General features: G+C 44.6%; 1 protein-coding gene across 9 annotated transcripts in view; it reads right to left on the bottom strand.

Moving 5' to 3' along the window:
• The window catches only part of LOC125456171 (elongation of very long chain fatty acids protein 1), a 79756-nt gene that overhangs the window by 52106 nt on the left and 4854 nt on the right, over positions 1–22796 (bottom strand). Inside the window, exon 1 of one of the 9 annotated variants that reach the window (XM_048539001.2) lies at positions 5960–6071. The exons of the other annotated variants lie outside the window; for them this stretch is intronic. The gene's annotated coding sequence lies outside the window, so the exon portion shown is untranslated. Of the gene's footprint in view, positions 1–5959; positions 6072–22796 lie in introns of those variants that run through there. 9 annotated transcript variants of the gene reach the window in all.

A 22796-nucleotide genomic window follows, 5' to 3' on the forward strand; every position in this document is an offset into this window, starting at 1 on the left:
ATCCCTCTGTTCCTCCACGCTGCCAAGAATCCTATCCTTAATCCTGTACTCAGCTTTCAAATTCGACCTTCCAAAATGCATCACCTCGCATTTATCCAGGTTGAACTCCATCTGCCACCTCTCAGCCCATCTCTGCATCCTGTCAATGTCCCGCTGCAGCCTACAACAGCCCTCTACACTGTCAATGACACCTCCGACCTTTGTCTCATCTGCAAACTTGCTGACCCATCCTTCAATCCCCTCATCCAAGTCATTAATAAAAATTACAAACAGTAGAGGCCCAAGGACAGAGCCCTGCGGAACCCCACTCACCACTGACTTCCAGACAGAATATTTTCCTTCTAATCTTCTAGCATCAATTCTGTTTCAATGGAGAATTAATACCAACACCTCCACAATTCCTTCAGTATCCTTATACACACCATTCAATTCAGAGGCCTTTTAATGACAGACAGCCTAATATTTTCTCAATCCTTAACCCAGAATATTCCAACAACCATCTCATCACTATGGGTCCAGCAGTATTCTCTTTGTATAAAGATGCATGTATTTTTAGTACCTCAGCAATACCCTCTGCTGCAATGTATAGCAGCTTTTATTAGTTCTTAATTGACTGTACAGTATTTCTCACTTGCATATTCACATGCAAATCCAGAAATTTTAAATACCCACGTTGCCTGCAAGTCTGATGCCTTAGCGTTTCCTTTGAGCTCCAAAGTTTAAACCAGGCTCTCAATTGAGCAAAGCTGATCTTTCAGTTACTTCTTTGTCTGCTTCTAATGAAGCTAGTGTTCATCATTCAGCGAGCTCTGGCTTTGGTCCAACCCCTTCTTGTGGGAGCCTATCCAAACCAGAATTGTTTAAAAAAATTAAAAGAGCTACTCACCCTCCATTACAGTTTTCTCGATCTTTCATTCTAGACAGGTCTCATTCTCAACCTATTGAAATTGACCCTTACCCAGCTAACTAGTTTTTTTTTTAAACTGGAGATTGCTTCTTATCCATGGTTAACCCAAATCTATGATATGGTGGCCACTCAATTTTCCCTTACTTGCACCTTATCCACTTCCCTGGGACAACATCCTAATGCACCCTTCCCTCATTGCCTAATCAGCTTTGACCAATGCAAACTTTCTTGCACACCAAGATTTACTTCTCCCCTCCTTGTCTATGGTACACACACCATTAGTATCTCAGTCCATATTAGGAAAATAAACCCTTCCTTCCACCCACAACCCACCCCGCCCCCCCCAAGAAAGCAAATGCACTGTAGCCAAGTTTGCAGATGACAAAAATAGGTGGAAAGGCAAGTTGCAAGAGGGAGACAGCAATTTTTAAAACAGACATTGATAGGTTATGCAAGTAGACAGAAAAAGGTAGCAAATGGAGAAAAATGCAGTAAAGTGTGAAGTTATTCATTTGGAAGTGAGAACAAAAAATGCTATTTATTATAGAGAAAAAAGCTACAGAAAGCTGCAACACAAGAAACTGGTGTGTACTTGTGCAAAATAAAGCTAACACATAGGTGCAGCAGGTAATCAGGAAGGCTAATGGGACATTGTTCTCTATTTCATGGGAGATAGGGAAGAGTCACGATGTCCTACTACAATTGTGCAAAGTCTTGGTGAGACTACATCTGGAGCAGAGGGCAGTTTTGCTCCCCTTAAAAAAAAGGATTTAATTGAAGGCAGTTCAGAGAAGGTTCACTGGGATGATCCCTGGTATGGAGGGAATATCTTCTAAGAAAAGAGGATAAATTAGAACTCTACTCACTAGAAATAAGGTGATCTTATTGAAACACATAGGATTAAGGAGCTTGACAGGGTAAGTGTTAAAAGATTCCTTCCTCTCATGGCAGGGTCAAGGACCATGGTGTATATAGTTTAAATTGAAATGGAGGAATTTCTTCAGTTTTGCCTTTGGAACTTCCTGCCACACAGGGCTGTGGAGGAAGACTCCTTGGGTATACTTAAAGGCAGAGAGAGCAAGCAAACAGTGGTTCGCACTGCTGCCTCACAGCACCGGGGACCTGGGTTCAATTCCACCCTCGGGCAAACTAGAGTTTGCACGTTCTCCCCACGTCTGTGCGGGTTTCCTCCCACAATCCAAAGATGTGCAGGTTCAGTAGCCTGGCTGTGCCCTTTTGGTCCCTTTTATACTTTATTTTAAACATACACCCTTTAGTTTTGGACTCCCCTACCCTGGGGAAAAGACCTTGCCTAATCACCCTATCCATGCCCCTCCTGATTTTATAAATCTAAGGTCACCCCTCAGCCTCCAACACTCCAGAGAAAATAGCCTCAACCTATTCAGCCTCTCCCTACAGCTCAAACACGCCAACCCTGGCAACATCCTCAAGTCTTCTTTGTATCCTTTCAAATTTCACAACATATTTCCTACAGCAGGAAGACCAGAATTGAATGCCTGACCAAAGTCCTCCCAACTCCTACACAATGCATCCTCCAACAAAAGCAATTGTACCAAACATCACCTTCACTACCCTGTCTACCTGCTACTTCACCTTCAAGGTCTATATTCAGCAATATTCAGAATTTGGTCCAGTTTCTTTCATTAAAAAAAATTATTTTGTTCGGCTCAAGAGAGACAGAGATTAGGAGTAAATTTCTTACTACTTTCCACATGGCAGGTAGATGGAATCATCACGAGTAACAGGTAATGTAGCACACCAGAATGCATTCTTCTAACATTGTTCATGAAGGATATCACATGATGCAGTAAGATCCAGGAGGAGCACAGGATCAAATAGATAACTTAACCAAAGAAAATTCTGTTGTGAAAGTTAATCACTTGGGCAAGATTCAAGAGAATGTACTTCAGTTCAAGCTTTGACTATTCAAGAGGTTTCAAACATCACCGAAGTATTACCTTGGGACTGTTGTAAACTCCACCTTACTAGGTTAAAAGGAAAACTTCCTCAAAAACACATTTATTCAACCTTTATTACAGGCTGAAGTGCAAAGTGAAATTGTCTTGTTAGAGGCTGAAGAACTACGTTAGAGGTTTATAAAATGTATAATTTATTAAGTCATGAGGGGCATGGGTGGGGTGAATAGCCATGGTATTTTTCTGAGGGTAGGGGAGTCAAACTACAGGGCATAGATTTAAGGTGAGATTTATGAAAAGGGACCTGAAAGAGGCAACGTTTTCAGAGGGTCACGTGTCTGGAATGCACTGCCAAAGGAAGTGCATACTATTAGGACAATTAAAAGGCATCTGCATGGGTACATGAATCAGAAAAGTTTAAGAGGGATATGGGCCAAATAGTGGCAAACAGCATGAGATCAGTTTGGGTTATCTGCTCAGCATGGACAAGTTGTACCAAACGGCCCATTTCAATGCAGTATAACTGATTCTACCACTGAGTGTCAGGCCTACACAGCCAGAGCTTGAAGCAAGTGTTACTGTAAGCCTTATAATTAACAGAATATGGTAAAATGGAGCTTAGGATGCCAAAACAGCCATTTTTAAACATAATGGTTAATTCCCTTCTTCCAGATGCTGCAAAGTAGGAACATCTATAGACACAAAGCTGGTCCCCAACATTGTTGTTTGGAAATCTAGGTCCTAAAGTGGACAGAAGCCACTTCAGCATTAATTATGGCTTCTATTTCTATGCTGAGTGCAAAATTTAAATTAAAGATGATTTACAAAAGGCTTAAATACTAGGTAGACAAGAAGTTTGTTAAACAAAATTACACCCCATCTCAAAGAGCTGGGAAAGATTGTATTCATTGGCATTTGGAAAATTGAGGGATTGCATTAGTGTTTCAAATGGCACAAGAATTTAATTAAATGGAAAGTAGTATTTCCTTGATTGGAAGAGCCCAGAACATAGAAGCACACAAGTTACCGTCAAACATTTCTGAAAGGTAACACTGATACAAATGACAGTGACCTATGTATTCTAACCAGGGGACTACTTATTGTTCCAATACCTCACAGCATAAGAATTTCCTGTATTTCTGGAGGAAAGGCAAAACAGGAAATAAGATTTACAGCAACATCATTATGGACACGATTATGTAGAGGTTAGAAGTTAAAAGAGGAACTCAGCTTGTTACTCTCAGCAAGTAACAGGCAAAACCACGATAGTGGAGCGAGCACGCCAAAAGATAAAAACTCTTTCCTTTCCTTATCTTACTTGCAGCCTGATCAGGCAGTTACACTTTAAATTAGAGCAAGCTGGGCACTGTCTGGAATTTGATAAAAGGCAGCAAGTGGCTTCAGTCCTTTTTGCAGGCAGCATGCCAGGCTGGTGAAAGGGGACAGCCTTCCTCCAAAATCTCTCTCTCTCTGTTCTAATTGTGTAAACTGAAAGAACCTCCAGCAGGTGGCATTTCTGTGTGAAGGCCACATGCCCCCAGAGGACTTTTAGTACACAACATCATTCCCATTAACTCCTAGGGTGAGATCCAGGAATTTACTGGTGTCCAAGACAGTCTTCACTGACTACTTCATTCCCCTTAAAGTATGGCCCCATCCACCTTCTCTTCCAGAGCATGAGTGCAACCATGCCACCTCCCCCCTGCCAAAATAAGATGCCACCCCAGCATGCCCTGGTAAAGCAAGCATTGCTGCTTTTCAGAAAGCAAGGAGTCAACGGATTGTGGGATGGGAGACTTTCCCCTGTGCTGTTAAGTGTAGCATCTGCCCAGCCTGTAGCAAACTGCCAATGTCCTTTTTAAAAGGAAAGGTGGTTCACAAAAGCAGAACGGGAAATAGTTGCTCACCATTCCATAAAAGGTGCATATAGTTCAATACATCTTAAAATAACCTTATAGTAAAATCAAAAAAGGTAGCAAGAGTGGCAAGGATTCTTCGAGAATCACTGTCCACTTAAGTAGAATAAGGTGAGAATCAGTAGCTTTAAGCTTTTGGTTTGTATATGAGAAGGAGCAACCTCCAGAAGGGTTCCAAAGGAGCGAGAAGGGAACGCACCATTAGTGAAAGATTTTCCACAGTCCCCTCCAAAGAGAGGTTTAAAAGCTGCAGGGAAAAGAATTTTGCTGCTGCAATCTTTCCATCCGGATTTTAGATTTTAATACAGGTTTCTGCCAATATTAGAATCTGAACGCTTCTTTTCAATCATTCAAAAGGAAGCTGAAATTACCACTCCCAAGCATTTCTCCAAAATGCACATTCTACATTCCTAGAAGCCCACTCCACTGCCCTCAGATCAGGCCCAATTCCAGCAGTTTAATTTATTGCATTTTCCACCCCCCCACCCCCAACACTATTCAGTCCCCAGTATGACAAATTGTTCTGCGTGCAACAATTGTATAGGCTGTCATGTGCACAATTCTCATTTCACCAAAGTTAAAAAGTTGAGATTTCATCCTGATGGGAAACATACATCTGTCTGGATTAAAAAGGCCATGAAGCTATTCTAGAATGGATTTGGCGCAATTAAAAAATGTCTAAAACGTTCCATGTTGAATTTTAAGCAAACTACTACAGATGCTGGAAAACCCAAAGTGAAAAATGCTGAAAATGCTCAGTAGGCCCCGCAACAAATTAGTTTGACTAATCAAAACTGTATACTAGCACTAAACTCAAAACAATAGAGTCAGTACCTGGTGAGGCAGGCAACATTAAAGTAGCAAGCAATTTAAATTCAAACTGCTTGGGTAGACTTGTAAGATCTTAACCAGTTAAGAAGGGAGCAGTTTATTAGCAAACATTAGGTAGATTGTGAAATAATACAGGATGAATACAGTGCTGTCACATTGTCTTCTACTTCCTTATCTTAGGCAGTAAGTGACCAAAACAAGAACTGGTCAAGTATCACATGCTCAGCCTAAAAAAAAAGTGCGTTGATTAAGCATCAAAGGGAATGGCAGAAGCAATTTTTGGTTCATGTTAGTCATAAACTAAAAGAATCAGGCAATGACACCACAAGGATTTCAAGTCAAAATGGATAAAGAGTTTCTAACATTACCTCATACAATGGCAAACATAGCCACAGCAGTACAGTGTAGGAGAAGCAGGAACAAATGATATTCAGGTGACGATCATGGGTCAAACATCACTTGTTTTAGTCTTCACTTTGTCTGGCACAAAGTATAATATAGTTTTAGCTTCATGACCAAAGTTGTGACACACAAAAAAAATGCCATAGCATTTATATCATTAAACCCAAAGCTGTAGACAAAGAGACATGCAGAAGCCCTAATAGAAACAAGCCCCTCAAGCTTTTCTTCAAATGCCATTTTAAATCTATAAGAAGTTTGTTCTTAAACATCCTCTTTCAAGTGCTCTCCCACACTGGAGAGATTATCCCAATAACAGGTCGCTTAGCCTGGATATCAAGCTTTAATTAAAAACCAAGGAAGAAGCTTCAGTCAAGATACTTTCATATGTGAGGTGTTGTCAGTTTCAGAATGTCCTTAAAGTTTGGAGTCAAATTAGATACTTGATAGGTGCAGCCACATTACATGGAGAACTCCAGTCACCAGAATCAGCCTGTTTTAGTGAAGAAAGCTCAGGGGTAACGTCACCAGGACATTGGGGAAATCTTTCCAACTTCAAAATATTGCGACATGATTATTCATCACAAGGCCTTCACACCATGTTAAATTGTTGCCTTACTGAAAGACATTTCACAATGCATTTGGCCTAGAAATAATTAGTTACTTTAGGAGGGGGGGGGGGGGGTCGGGTGTTGGTTGTCGGGGGCGGGGGGGGGGGGGGGGGGGGGGGGAGAGGAGAGAAAGACGAAAGAGAGTAAATAGGATCAATCTTTCAGTATTATACTGAAGACCCCAGGATTGCTAGTTTTCTTGTATTTCACCTCAACACCATTAAAATGCTCCAGTGAGCACTGACACTAAACAGTACATTTACTGTGAAATTCAATTATTCAAGAAGTTACTTTTTAAAAAAGTGTAAAAGTATGCCAAGGCTATCCATTTCTTTATTCAATAATATTTCAGGCCATTTATTGTGCTTGAAAATAATTCAGGCAGCTGTGCTTCTCTAACAGTTAGACTATTGTCCACAAAATGAAGAAGTTGTTCTGATGTACAAGAACCAAGCCAGAGTAAGTGGCATTGTTAAAGACTGAAGCAAACTGGTAAGACATTGCATTGCAAAGTGCCTCCTACTGGGGTGTTGCTCCCGTTCACATAATTAATCTTGCTTTTCCACAAAGCTCCTGTTTCATTTTGATCTAGATTGTACAGTTTGAATCAGTGATGGAATTAGTTGTAGCCAGCTTAGACAAACAAACATTAGATATGAAGAACAAATGGGGGAAGGCAGTAATTGGATGAGATTTTCATAGGAAAGAAAAGAGAGTTCCATAGTGTCTCCTTCTATGCTTATTGACCAGAGGAGACGCAATGATATAGAACTGAAGAAAATCAGTCAGGTCAGCGGTGAATGTGACAAACTGGTCAATTCAAGTGTACAGGAGCTATGTTATGTTATATTAGAACAAAGATTATAAGCAATATTCCTCTCAAACAACAGTCAGTTCTCTAACTTGGAGAGAATAAGGTCACTTTATACACAAATTTTCCACTAATCCTGCAGAATATTCAGAGAAATGCAAGTTGATGTCTTATGCCACAAACATGGAAGAAAATGAATTCTGCAGTCATTACAAAGCAAAATTAGATACAAAAATAGAAGTTTAGTTGTTCTGTCAGGAATGTTTGGAAGCAGTGAAGGTATTAACCAATGTGGCAAGTTTCACAAGGTACAGGATGAACATGTACCACCTCAACTGTGTACCTAGAGGCCTCAATTTACAGTGCCTACACTGAATTTTGTTTAAAGATTGCCCCCGTTAATACCACAATATCTAGATGTACTATGGCCTCCTTACCATGGTGGATAAACTTGGCTTGAAGGAATGACACCACAATGTACAGTTGGCTGCATTTTGGGAGGAGGAATTTTTCCTACCTGGCAGAGAGATGGAGAAGACCAGGCCTTTATTATACATCTATGCCTGGAGTTTGAAGATGTGACAGTGACAGAATTCTTAGGATTCAATTGTTTACAGGTTGAGAATACGTTCCTCCTGGCTGGTAAACTTGATTAAAAAGGATTTGTCTTAAACTCAGGTTGACCATTTAGACAATAGGTATGCTTTATCTTTAATACACTTAATGACTAAGTGATCAGATTTCCGGGAGTCAAGGAGTGACAATAATGCATCAAGACTAACATTCAATGTGATCAATGCTGAGCAATTTTGAGGGGTTAAATGTTTACACGTGCTTCTATTTTTTACTGAATAAATAAGTCAGTCTACAAATGACCAGAAGTGTGCGCACATGGGAGTAACTTGGCTGTTTTATTATTTGTGGGCTTAGTGAACTTGCCTCATTTTATCACAAATACAGCATTCTATTTTAAGTTACCTTAAAGATGGCCACTGCTTCCAAGTGAATTTATCCTCCAATCCAACCTGCTTTAGAATAGTGGGCATTTCTCCCAACCCCCCGCTTTCTAAAATTGCTATCAATTTACCTCGAGTATGGTATTCTCTAATCAACTGCTAGGTCACTTCAAACCAAAAAGGAATGGGTGCAGAGCAGAGAAGAACCAGCTGGGAGAGGTACAGAAGTCGTACTGCATTTTCTTCCCTAAAGACCACTCCTTGACTTATCTGTCACCAAACCCAACAGGGAATTTGCCTCATTGATAATGGGAACCGCAGATGCTGGAGAATCCAAGATAAAGTGTGAAACTGGATGAACACAGCAGGCCAAGCAGCATCCCAGGAGCACAAAGGCTGATGTTTCAGTCCTAGACTCTCGGATGAAGGGTCTAGGACCAAAATGTCAGCTTTTGAGCTCCTGAGATGCTGCTTGGCCTGCTGTGTTCATCCAGCCTCACATTTTATTATCAGAGAATTTGCCTCATGCCAATTTTTACAAATCTAGAAGTTGAATTTACACTCAAAATTAGGATTGCTGAGCCGAATGGCATGATTTCAATCTCCACAGATTAGTTTAAGCAGGCAATCTTTTGCTGCCCCCACCCCCGAAGGTACATATAAAAGTGTTGATTGCAGTTTTACGGCAAACTGTTGTCAGTGTGACTATTAGAATTTCATCTCTATCTTATGGATGATACAGCAATGTAGAAACCATGAGGGGGAGGAAATAAAGTGAATTACATGTACTTCCTGACTGCTCAGTAGTGAAAGAAATGAATGTATCAGTCATGAAATTGATCAGTTTGACCAATGCAGACAAAGCATCATAGGGAGGACAGAAAGCATATTGAAGTAATTTTAAAAAGGAAGTTGAGGGAAGAGGTGTCCAAGCAGCAGTCTGGTAATAATATTTTCAATCTTCCTGCAGAGGAAGGATTAGCTTTGGGATCCATTAAGTAGACTTGAGTGGGAGGGAGGGAGCATGCTAATTTCAGAGTTACAAAGGATAATCATAGCCCAGATTTCTAAAGTAAAAGGCAACGATGAACTAAAACACTGCTTTATTGGAATATAGCCCAAGTGGTTGGCTGTTGACGTCATATTCAACATTCCACACTTTAATTGGAGAGTCTCATGATTCTTATCACAATCCTGTGACTTGTGCTGCAATCACATCAAGTTTCCCACCAGTCAGTAAAAAGAGTTCCATACAATTCCCAAAGTACACATCTCTTTCAGTACCTGGTCATCTCAGACCAGAAATCAAAAGAGAAAGTTCGCTAAGAAAAGTCTGCAATCTTAGCATGGGCTCAGTGGTTAGCACTGCTGCCTCACCAGGATTACTGGTTCGATTCCATCCTCAGGCAATTGTCTGTGTGGAGTTTGCACATTCTCCCTGTGTCTGTGCACAATTCCTCCAGCTTCCTCCCACAGTCCAAAGATATGCAGGTTAAGTGGGATTAGCCATGCTAAATTGCTTACAATGTTCATGTGTGTGTAGATTAGGGGGATGGCTCTGAATGGGACATCTGAGGGCCAGTGTGGACTTGTTGGACCAAACAGCGTGCTTCCACACTATAGGGATTCTATGATGACTCTGATAAAGCACTTTCCACTGATGTGGGAATCTAGAGTTCAGACCCAACCTCGTTCATGAGGAAATTCCATCCACCTTGTCTCACTACACATTGTTATAAACCCTGTGCCTTCATTCTATACAAATGCAGCAGTATTTTTTTATGTGGGGTGTGGGAAGGAAGGTCCTAACTGTATTGTTACAACACAGCAAAGCAACCTTCTCAGCAACGCAAATATTTTGATCCCTTCACCTCACATGCTTATGGACCACAGAAACCAAAATGTACCTAGTGGACCAGCAATAGCCCAGCAAACAAATTCTAAAGCTCTCCCCCTTCTTTGGCTGGTGCATCTATTTACTAGCACAACTGTACCAAAAGGGTATGAAAAACAATACAAGCGTTGCTTCCCCCACAAACCCCACCATGTTACCTGGAGAAGGGGCAGAAGGTTCTGCTCATCCGATTTTACACTTTCTGTCAATCTTGTGTTTCTTCACTTATCCATTACTTTTCTTCCACTCTTGGAGCAACTAGATCCGGAGCACTGCGGACAAAGTACTATTCGAAAGAGGCAGAATGTAAGTGCACTGGAAGCAGTTCTGAATGTGCACTTGATTGGTACCTGGGATGGAGAGGTCCTTTGAAAGTGAGAGTTGGACGGGCTGACCTGTATTTATTGACATCTAGAAGAGCGAGCTAACCTTATTGAAACATACAAAAGGTCCTGAGGGGGCTCGACATGGCAGATGCTGAAAGGATATTGGAGGCCGACACACTGGCTCAGTGGTTAGCACTACCATCTCAGCCCCAGAACCCAGGTTTGATTCCACCCGCATGCTGTGTGGAGTTTGCACATTCTCCACATATGCATGTATTTCCTCCAGATGCTCTGGTTTCCTCCTACAGTCTGAAAACGTGCAGCTTAGGTGGACTGGCCATGCCAAATTGCCCACTGTGCAAGGAAATGCAGGCTACGTGAATAAACCACAAGAAATGCAGTGTTAAAGGGATAGGATGGGAGGTGGATCTGTCTGGGTGGAATGCTCAGAGTGGCAATTGTGGATGCAATGGATTGAATGGCTTGCTCCCACATTGGCAGAATTCTATGATTCTTTGCAAGACAACCTAGACCTCTGGAGCAGCTTTCTTTAAAAAAATAATGCAGGCTGCCATCAAGATGGATATTTAAGAGTCAAGTTTCTTTGGGAAGCCTGAATGTGCTGAGGATATTGTTAAGGCAGGTTACACTTTCTTGTTGGTCAAGAATACAAAGTTACAGGAATAAGTGCAAATATGGATCTGAGGCCACAATCAGTTCAAACATGGTCTTAAAATGGTAGAATAAGTAAGGAGTTGCCAAAAGGTCTTCTCCTGCTCCTAATGCAAATGAAGTGTTTTCCTCTTCACAGATGCAAGAGACTTGCTGACTATTTCCACTATAACGCATGTTTTGTTAACACAAATTGGCTGTAACATGATTGTTAATAGGCAATGCTGTTTGGATAATGCAAACTTTCTACTGCACGGCAGTGACTTTGTAGTAATTTCCCTATAATGCAATTTTCTACAGTGCAAGGTCACACAGGAACATGACTATCATGTTATAGGAGAACTACCTGCATTCTGCCTTTGCTTGCTTTGTTAACTTGTGAAATAAAACATCCAGGATTCAAAGTTAATAGAAGACATTAAAAAAAATAAAAACAAAGAATACAAAAAGAATTAGATCAACCAGCATGCCCAAGTGGGAAGCACAGCTGAAGGCTTTTGGTCCAGCTGCTTGGTGAGAAGTGGACACGATCCACACAAAACATTGGAACGTGAACAAAACGTTGGAATATTGCCACATCACACTAAGACTCAGCAGCCAACAAATGGTTTGAATCACGTTCGTTCATTCATCCATCATTTTTGCCACCTCTAATGAAGGTGTTTTATCACCACCTACAATAGCAAAAGGAAAGGCTGTGCTGGAAGAGACTGCTTTGGTAAACCAGTGTAACCTATGCTAGAAAGTAATAATGTGAAGTATGGGATCTCATCAGTTTGAGAATGGGTTTGTCATCACAAACCAAAGTTTCCCTTCAATGGAAACAGGACAAAGGAAAGTAAGAGTTGTCATTTTGTTTAAAAACTTAAAAGAATTCTTTTAAAAATAAAAAGGAATATGGCATTCTTGGAGTACCTGAGAGAGACAAGGTTGAAGAAGCCATCTCACCCTCCCTGCTCTCCCCACCCCCAAAAATTCTGGGCATAGCACTCATGTACTACTGTCTGTAGAGAGGACATGGAGACTAAACATGACTAATAAAGGTGAAAAGAATGGTTAAAACACATCACAGTTAGTCTGTAAGCAACTACTGAATTAGTGGCAGACTCCAAATCAAAAAAGGAGCTTGGTGGTACTCCTATAAACTAAGCAATTCTGCACTTCACCCCCAATTCAGACTTATCCCTCCCTCATCCTGGGCATCGACTAGCCAATAGATGTGCTCGGATCACTAGGAATTTGTTAACACAATAAAAAAACCAAAACATGAACACTGGTCACATTACCACACTGACCACCCACCAAGGCACATAAGTAAAACACAAACTTTAAAATAAGTGCTTAAAAACAGCCAACAGTATTGCATGGAATTGGAGTTTCATGAAATTCAAGTCAAAGCCATCTTCAATTTGGCAGCTGAAGCCCAGTCTGATTACATTGCCACCACTTTAACACATAGCTGCTTTGTTCTTAATTTCCACATGGATGTAAGAGGCACCACACTGGGAGTAGGAAGTTTACCTCACATTGAATTTAACTCCAGGCTGTACCAGTGGTAGAAGCTGGAGATTAAACAGCCAGACCATAAAACTGAACATAGAGAAAGTGACAGTGAAAGAAATAAACAGCATCTTCTGAATGTTACTTGGTGCAGTTCAGAAGTGGATTGTTGTCACTGTTTCCAAATGTAGTATACAAAAGTCAACTTCATTATTTTCAAAGGCATGGTTGGGGGAGGGTGGGGAAGGAAGAGGAATACTTGATTTTAAGTTAAAGCTTAAAATTGAGACCTTGCTGTCCTCTCATTAATTTCTGTGGCCAAGAATGATTTCTTTTTACAATTTATCCTTACCATTCCATCTGAATTGGTTAGGATCAAAACGTTTTGTTTGGGTAGCCGTGAGATGGGGAGGATTGTCTATTTGGTTCACTTCAAACAAAAAAATAATTTTAATCCTCCAAATTTGTTACTGGAATTAACCACAGACAAAATTTAAGGGCACAAGTTTCTAAAGCACAGTTCCCTTTGAAGAATCCTAAAATTTTGCTGATTAGGAGACTACTTAGTCTGTAAGCATTTGTAAGATGGACCATTCTCTTTCAAAACGGTTGTCAGATAAATTAATGTCCTTTAATATTTAATTCAATTTCTTTAGGTATAGAACTTCATCTTTCACACTTGAATTACAATAAAAAAGGTATTTCCTCAACTTTCAGCTGTTCTAAATATCATTGTTTCTCGACATTTAGTTTTACTTCTAAAAAAAATGTGGACTTCCAGGTACTTAATTTCTCTTCAGCCAAGGAACCACAGCATTAGCTAACACAAAACCTTCACAAGTAGGTGTGACTTAACACATTAGACATCCAACAACTAAACCAGATATAAAGTTACATAACAGCTCCCCTACACAAACCCTCACTTCCACATCCAGGAGGGCAGACTTTAAGAGGGTTACAAATTAAGTGTAGCAGAGAATTTTGGGAATAGCAACCATAAGACTGCTAGTTTTCAGAGATTTATGGTTAAGGACAACATTGGGCCTCAAATGAAAGTAATTTTTTTCCTGGGGGATGGGGGTAATCTATAACCAATTTATAGAATAATTGGTGAATGTGGATTGGGAACAGCTGTTTGAGGGTAAATCTACATCCGACATGACGACCAGTTGATTAGAGCACAGGGACATTTATTCTTATCCTTCATTTTCACAGGATTCAGAAACCTCGGATCACAGGTAATTATCAGCTTTATCAAAAAAGCATACCCAAGGTCGAGGCAGCTAAAAACAGAGCAGGTCCTTGAAAAGTAGACAGAAAGCAGAAAGGAACTCAAGTCTGATACTAGGAGGGCTAAAGGGGGCTACATAGAACACAGAAGGGTAGGGAACAGGAACAGGCCCTTTGGCCCACAAAGTTGTGCTGAACATGACACCAAGTTAAACTAATCCCTTGGTTCATATCTATCCATTCCTTGCATGTTCATGCACTTATCCAAAAATCCCTTAAACACCCCTATTGTATCTGCCTCCACCACCCCAGTAATGTTCCAAGCTCCTACCACCCAAAAAAAAAAGAACTTGCCCCCTCCAACCTTAATTGCATGCCCCTAGTATTAGATACTTCAACGCTGGGGAAAGATTTTAATTGTCAATCCTGTCTATGCATCTCAATTTCACAGACATTAGCAGGTCTCCCCTCAGCCTCTGCCACTCAAAACCTGAGATTTTCTAGCCTCTCCTTAAAGCTCACACCCTCTAATCCAGGCAGCATCTGGTAAATCCCTCCTGCACCCTCTCCAAAGCCTCCACATCCTTCATGTAACATGGTGACCAAATCAAACATAGTACTTTAAATACAGCCTAACCAAAGTCTACAAAGCTGCAACGTGACATCATGACGCTTGTACTCAATCCCCTGACCAATAAGGGCAAGCATGCCCTATGCCTTCTTTATCACTACATACTTGTGGGGCCACTTATAGGGAGCCATGCACTTGAACTTCAATGCATGTACAGAATGCCTTGGGATTCTCCTCAATCCTACTTACCGAGGTTATTTCATAACCCCTTCTTGCTCTAAATTCCCAGCTTGAGTTCTTTCCCGCTTTATATTCCTCATGAGACCTGTCCGATTTTACCTTCCTAAACCTTACAGGTGTTTCTTCTTTCCTTCTGAAGAATTTAGAGTCTCCCTCATTATCCAAGGATCCCTTACCTTGCCATTCTTGTCCTTACTCTTTACAGAAATATGCTGGTTGTGGACTTTGATACACAGGTCTTTAAACAACTCTCTCTTTTCTTTTAAAAGATGACTTTACAGGATATAGGCAACTCTGGCTAGGCTCTATTTATTGCTCTTCCCTAATTAGAGGGCAGGTAAGAGTCAACCACATTGCTGTGGGTTTGGAGTCACATTAAGCAGATAAGGATGACAGTTTCCCTTCCCAAAGGACATGAACCAGAGGGGGATTTCTGACAATTGACAATGGTTTCGTGCTCACTATTAGACTCAATGCTGGGTACTTGGTTGAATTGGAGTTCGATATCTGTCTTGGTAGGTTCAAACTCAGATCCTCAGAATATTACTTAGGTTTTTGGATTGACAGACCAGTGATAACACCAGTAGGCCCTTGACTCCCTCATATCAAGTGTGGGATTGCCTGATAACAGCTCCTCCCAGTTACCACTCACTAGCTCTTGCCTAATGCTGACAACTTGCCCTCCCCCAAATCATTACACCCTTCAAGGTCCTGGCTTATTTATCTTAAAACTGAAGGAGTGCAATTACTTTTTCCAAAACACCCTCCTGTTGAAAGGTCAGTCATCTAACCAGGCTCATTAGCCAATACAAGGCCCATTGTGGCCCCTCAGAGCAACACAGCGCAGAACAGGCCCTTCAGCCCTCGAAGTTGCACTGACCTGTGAACTAATCTAAGCCCATTCCCCTGCACTCTCTCATCATCATCAGCATATGCTTATCTGTTTAAATGCCCCTCATGCTCTAGCTGGGCTGTCCACATACTGTTTCAAGAAACTCTCGAATACACAAATTCTGCCCCATGTAAGCCTCTAAAGGGAGTCCCAGTCAATACTGGGGAAAATCACCCACTATAACAACACTTTCTTCTGATTTTTCAGAAGGAGGGTCTCGACCTGAAACATCAGCTTTTCTGCTCGGCCAGCTGTGTTTGTCCAGCTCTACACCTTGGTATCAGATTCTCCAGCATCTGCAATTCCTGCTATCTCTAACTATGACAACCCTGTTGTTATTGCATCTTTCCATGATCTGCCTACATATTTGTTCCTCAATGTCTCTGACTGTTGGAGGGCCCTATAGTGTAATACTATCAGAGTGATTGCACCAGTATTTATTTGAGCTCTACCATATTGCTTCAGTGGACGAGCCGAGTATATCTGTGACATTCTCCCTAAATAGCAATGCAACTCATCCTCCTCTTACCTTCCCCTATCTCTCATCTAAAAAGGAGATGAGTATTAATACAGTCTGAACATCCAGAAACAGGCTTCACTGTTTTATATCCAAAAGATTGTGAATGAACAAGTCGATAACTTTTATTAATAACATTGTCATGGGATATAGTTGGCTGTCCCTAGTTACCCTCAAGGCAGCAAGTTGCCTTCTTGAATCACAGCAGCAGGTACACCCACATGTGGTAAGGGAAGAAGAATAAATCACCAAAGCCAGAAGTTCAGGGCTTCCAAAAGATGGACAGCAATTTCATACTCAAGACCTGTTAGCTTTAATGGGAATTGAATCTTCAAAAAATTTGAAATTACTTCTATTTAGTGAAAATTGAATTTAACTAGGAAAGGAGTAACAGTCACCTAATCAAAAAAGGGAGATCCTAATGGATTTTTTGGCTCCAGCTTGCATTTGACTAGCACCCACACCCTTACATCATTCCAAAAGCACTCCACAGCCAATTAATTCTGAACTCTAACCACCAATTTAATCAATTTCACCAACGGTGAGCACCGCCAGTTCAGCCCCATGATACAACTGATTTAGTCAAAAAATGTTTTTAAAAAATTAGCTCAGTGTTAGAGAACAGCACTTCTTGCTTCAAATCTCTAGCATCCATAGCATTTCCCCAATATGACTGAACCAACAATATTCTGAAGACCAATTTGTGTCCTGAGAATTTAATGCAATGAGAGAATATGGCCACAGAAAAACAAATATTTAGGAAGTATTCAGTGATCAATGTTGGAACATTGAAGCAGAAGTAGTTCACTTGACCCCAAGCCTGGGTCACCTTTCATTTGAAATCTTAGCTCCAGATACCTATCTTTGCCTCAGATCATTTCTGATCTTTTACAGACTTTTGGTAGCCAAATCTCCAGTTTAAAAAGAGTTTAATTAACCTATCAGCTGCTTTTACAATTCATATATAGAGAAGGTGGAAGAAGTGTTTCAAGACATCTCCAGTTTAAGATATGTTCCCTTAATTACATTTTCTCCTACAGTTGCTTAGCTTCGACATTCAAGTTGCCTCAGTCTATCCTTTAGATCCAAAGAGAGGATAATCCAACTAGTCCAAGTTGAAGTCCATTCACTATAGTTTTGTACAGTTAATCTAAAATTTACACTTGCATCTACATTGCTGATTGTTTGAGCGCGGTTTCCTATGCAAAGTCATAAATAAATACTGGTGACTAGTTGAAGCCGTACAGTGCTTCAGGGCAAAGCAAGTGTTCATATTGAGAGATCACCTGCTGTATTCAGTGTTGGAGGCAATTTTTAAAACAGGTCAATAGTTTGTCCTCAATACTTAGGACTTAAAGACTTCAGATTTTTCCCTTGGATTACCTCTTCAAATTCATTTGTGAAATATCAGGCATGACCTATCCACTACCAAGTTGCTTCTGGTTCTCCATGGAGGTTGATAAAACGCATGTATTCTGTCAACTTCTCAAATCACGGGCATCTAGGAATCATCTTTTGAATGACATAATAAAGTTCATCTTCCTTCAGGGATAACAGAAATAAACTTTAGTATTCCTTTCCTGAAGGCAGGCAGCTCTGAATTTTTGTTCATCACAAAAAAAAATTATTTCTCAAAAAGTCTTTTTGTAAGAAATGTTTATGCCTCAACAGTAACACTATTATTTGCCACAAGTACTTAATGTAAATTAAGTCTCTAATCCAACATGCATCCAAGGTTTTGATCAGGCCATGAGAGAGAACTCAATTCATAAGCTATTCACGTCTTTCAAAACAACCAAGATCCTTCATCTGCTAGAAGTACTAGGTTACAAATATAACCTTTACTTTGCCACTTTAAAGTTACTTGTATTCATGCTGCTTTAAGAAGAACTCCAAGTACACGGCAGAAAACACGTTGCAGTTTTGAAAAGCTGCTATCAGAGGAGTTTTGGCAAGTTGCTACCAAGGTGTGCCAGTGGAAGGTGTGAATATATTTACAAAGTGCATACTTAAATTCTACACCATCAGGACAAAGAGTTTTAGCACCAAACTGACCCAAGCAAAATGAAGAATACTCTGCTGGCTTCTACACAGTAGTGAGGCTGTCAGGAAAAGGAGCTGTTCACAAATTCCCTAACCCCTCAGTCTGCTTTTAGCCACACAAAGCTATAAACGTATGGCTATTCTTTTAGATGGTGACCCCAGAGTGTAGACGGTGAGAAAATGTTAACACTGCTTACGTCAAAGAAGAGGTGGTTAAATTCTTAGAAAAAAGTTAGTTGCCTAAATTCAAATGTGGCTTAACATTTGCACCAAATAGCAGCCCAAGCCTGAATATCACTTGTTTCTTGTTGTCTGGACCACTTTGACCGTGTTACAAATGGTTGTCACCACCACAAACACTCCTATTCAGGCTTTGTGCTTAATGAATGGACATCGTTGAAGCAGCTGAGGATGTATAGCCCAAGATTCGTCTGAAGAATTTGTGCACCATTATAAATGGTTGAAGTGTTTCCTTTCCAACAACACTTTGTACAAGGTTCAATTCCAGCTACTAATTTTAGATACACCTCTGGCTGTCCTTTGCAATCAATATCCTCTAGAATTCAGCTCTGATTTTAACCAAGGCTGTAAATGAGGTTTGTAGTCAAGTTGTTTCTGGTGGAAGCCCAACTGAACAAGTGCCACTTGATGGCACTGTCAATGATACTTGTAACACTGATGATTGAGCATTAGCATAAGTATTAACAGGTAGGTAATTAGATTTGTTCTGCTGTTTGTTGAAATGGTTATCTACATGGGTAATTTTCATTTTGATGGGTAGACAAGTGCAGTAACTAGCTGTATTGAACTTACTTGTCCACAGGTACTACTCGTTTTGGAGCACAAGTTTTCTGTGCTACAGATAGAAGACAGTGGTAGTCTTTGATTCCTTGCAGTGCATTCTAGTAGCTTAAAAAACAGTTCATTAAATTTTCTTCAGATTGGGTTCTGCGATGGCAGGGACCTTAGGAGCAGGTTGAGGATGACCAACTACTCAGCAATTTGGGCTGAAGGTGGTTGTAATAACTTCAGCCTCTTTTCATTAATGTTGCACAGCACATCAGAATTCAAAATGCAACTGGTTTTAGGACCAGTTTCTTCCAGTTAGTTATTTAATCACCATTGTTCATAACTAGAAGCACGAGGACTGCGGAGTTTTGACTTGTCTTTTTCTTGCAAGATTGCTCAAATCCTTGTTTGGTATGCCTTAGCAATCTGCTCATTGAAAAAGAGTTATGGAAATGTGGAAAAAAAAGTGTTAGACATGGTGTCATAAAAAATATAAACTTTGCTGCTGTGAATGGCCATGAGGGCCTTGTGGGAATAGTTATATTCTAGAAGCTTCCTTCCCCAGATACACTCCAGGAGTTAGCATTAAGGGCAGAGGATTACTTCCTCAACTCTGTGCTAACACCCAAGTCTGTCCTGCAGGTAGATTAGAACATATCCAGAATTTGAGATGTTGACCAATTTGAGTGCATGACAACATTCAAGGTTAGTTAATAACAGGGCCTTTGAAAATATTTCAAGACTAATCTGAACTACGAACAATTGTATTATGTAGCACATAGGTGAAAAAGGAGGAGGGGCAAGAACTCACTTTAAATTTTCTACTACTGTAGCACAACAGCACATTTCTTGCCCACAAATATACATTCCATCAGCAGTGTGGCTAGACACCAGATGGCTGAAATCTATATGGAATCCAGTTGTACAATTGTAATGGCCAAGACAAAACAATTAATCTGGGGGAGAGAGAGAGAGATAATGGGAACTGCAGATGCTGGAGAATCCAAGACAACAAAATGTGAGGCTGGATGAACACAGCAGGCCAAGCAGCATCTCAGGAGCACAAAAGCTGACGTTTCGGGCCTAGACCCTTCATCAGAGAGGGGGATGGGGAGAGGGAACTGGAATAAGTAGGGAGAGAGGGGGAGGCGGACCAAAGATGGAGAGAAAAGAAGATAGGTGGAGAGAGTATAGGTGGGGAGATAGGGAGGGGATAGGTCAGTCCAGGGAAGATGGACAGGTCAAGGAGGTGGGATGAGGTTAGTAGGTAGATGGGGGTGCGGCTTGGGGTGGGAGGAAGGGATGGGTGAGAGGAAGAACAGGTTAGGGAGGCGGAGACAGGTTGGACTGGTTTTGGGATGCAGTGGGTGGAGGGGAAGAGCTGGGCTGGTTGTGTGGTGCAGTGGGGGGAGGGGATGAACTGGGCTAGTTTAGGGATGTAGTTGGGGAAGGGGAGATTTTGAAACTGGTGAAGTCCACATTGATACCATTAGGCTGCAGGGTTCCCAGGCAGAATATGAGTTGCTGTTCCTGCAACCTTCGGGGGGCATCATTGTGGCACTGCAGGAGGCCCATGATGGACATGTCATCTAAAGAATGGGAGGGGGAGTGGAAATGGTTTGCGACTGGGAGGTGCAGTAGTTTGTTGCGAACTGAGCAGAGGTGTTCTGCAAAGCGGTCTCCAAGCCTCTGCTTGGTTTCCCCAAAGTAGAGGAAGCCACACCGGGTACAGTGGATGCAGTATACCACATTGGCAGATGTGCAGGTGAACCTCTGCTTAATGTGGAATGTCATCTTGGGGCCTGGGATGGGGGGGGGGGGGGGGAGGGAGGGAGGTGAGGGGGGGGGGGAGGGAGGGAGGTGAGGGGGGGGGGGGAGGGAGGGAGGTGAGGGGGGGGGGAGGAGGGAGGGAGGTGAGGGGGGGGGAGGGAGGGAGGGAGGTGAGGGGGGGGGGAGGGAGGGAGGGAGGTGAGGGGGGGGGGGGGAGGGAGGGAGGTGAGGGGGGGGGGGAGGGAGGGAGGTGAGGGGGGGGGAGGGAGGTGAGGGAGGGAGGTGAGGGGGGGGGAGGGAGGGAGGTGAGGGGGGGGGAGGGAGGGAGGTGGGGGGGGGAGGGAGGGAGGGAGGTGGGGGGGGAGGGAGGGAGGTGGGGGGGGAGGGAGGGAGGTGGGGGGGGAGGGAGGGAGGGAGGTGGGGGGAGGGAGGGAGGGAGGTGGGGGGGAGGGAGGGGAGGGAGGTGGGGGGGAGGGAGGGAGGGAGGTGGGGGGGGAGGGAGGGAGGGAGGTGGGGGGGGAGGAGGGAGGGAGGTGGGGGGGAGGGAGGGAGGGAGGTGGGGGGGGAGGGAGGGAGGGAGGTGGGGGGGGAGGGAGGGAGGGAGGTGGGGGGGGAGGGAGGGAGGGAGGTGGGGGGGGAGGGAGGGAGGGAGGTGGGGGGGGAGGGAGGGAGGGAGGTGGGGGGGGAGGGAGGGAGGGAGGTGGGGGGGGGAGGGAGGGAGGGAGGTGGGGGGGGAGGGAGGGAGGGAGGTGGGGGGGGGGGAGGGAGGGAGGTGGGGGGGGGGAGGGAGGGAGGGAGGTGGGGGGGGGGGAGGGAGGGAGGGAGGTGGGGGGGGGGAGGGAGGGAGGGAGGTGGGGGGGGGGGAGGGAGGGAGGGAGGTGGGGGGGGGAGGGAGGGAGGGAGGTGGGGGGGGGGAGGGAGGGAGGGAGGTGGAGGGAGGGAGGTGGAGGGAGGGAGGGAGGTGGGGGGGGAGGGAGGGAGGGAGGGAGGGAGGGAGGGAGGGAGGTGGGGGAGGGAGGGAGGGAGGTGGGGGAGGGAGGGAGGGAGGTGGGGGGGGGAGGAAGGGAGGTGGGGGGGGGAGGAAGGGAGGGAGGGAGGTGGGGGAGGGAGGGAGGGAGGGAGGTGGGGGGGGGGGGGAGGGAGGGAGGGAGGCGGGGGGGGGGAGGGAGGCGGGGGGGGGGGGAGGGAGGCGGGGGGGGGGGAGGGAGGCGGGGGGGGGGGAGGGAGGCGGGGGGGGGGAGGGAGGCGGGGGGGGGGGGGAGGGAGGGCGGGGGGGGGAGGGAGGCGGGGGGGGGGAGGGAGGCGGGGGGGGGGAGGGAGGCGGGGGGGGGGGAGGGAGGCGGGGGGGGGGGAGGGAGGCGGGGGGGGGGGGGAGGGAGGCGGGGGGGGGGGAGGGAGGCGGGGGGGGGGGAGGGAGGCGGGGGGGGGGAGGGAGGCGGGGGGGGGGAGGGAGGCGGGGGGGGGGAGGGAGGCGGGGGGGGGGAGGGAGGCGGGGGGGGGGGGGAGGGAGGCGGGGGGGGGGGAGGGAGGCGGGGGGGGGGGGGAGGGAGGCGGGGGGGGGGGGAGGGAGGCGGGGGGGGGGGGAGGGAGGCGGGGGGGGGGGGAGGGAGGCGGGGGGGGGGGAGGGAGGCGGGGGGGGGGAGGGAGGCGGGGGGGGGGAGGGAGGCGGGGGGGGGGGGAGGGAGGCGGGGGGGGGGAGGGAGGGAGGAGGGAGGGAGGGAGGGAGGGGGGGGGGGGGAGGGAGGGAGGTGGGGGGGGGGGAGGGAGGGAGGTGGGGGGGGGAGGGAGGGAGGTGGGGGGGGGGAGGGAGGGAGGTGGGGGAGGGAGGGAGGGAGGGAGGGAGGGAGGGGGGGGAGGGGAGGGAGGGAGGGAGGGAGGGAGGGAGGGAGGGAGGGAGGGAGGGAGGGAGGGAGGGAGGGAGGGAGGGAGGGAGGTGGGGGAGGGAGGGAGGGAGGGAGGTGGGGGAGGGAGGGAGGGAGGGAGG

Source organism: Stegostoma tigrinum, chromosome 8 (assembly GCF_030684315.1).
Source record: "Stegostoma tigrinum isolate sSteTig4 chromosome 8, sSteTig4.hap1, whole genome shotgun sequence".
Lineage (NCBI taxonomy): Eukaryota > Metazoa > Chordata > Chondrichthyes > Orectolobiformes > Stegostomatidae > Stegostoma > Stegostoma tigrinum.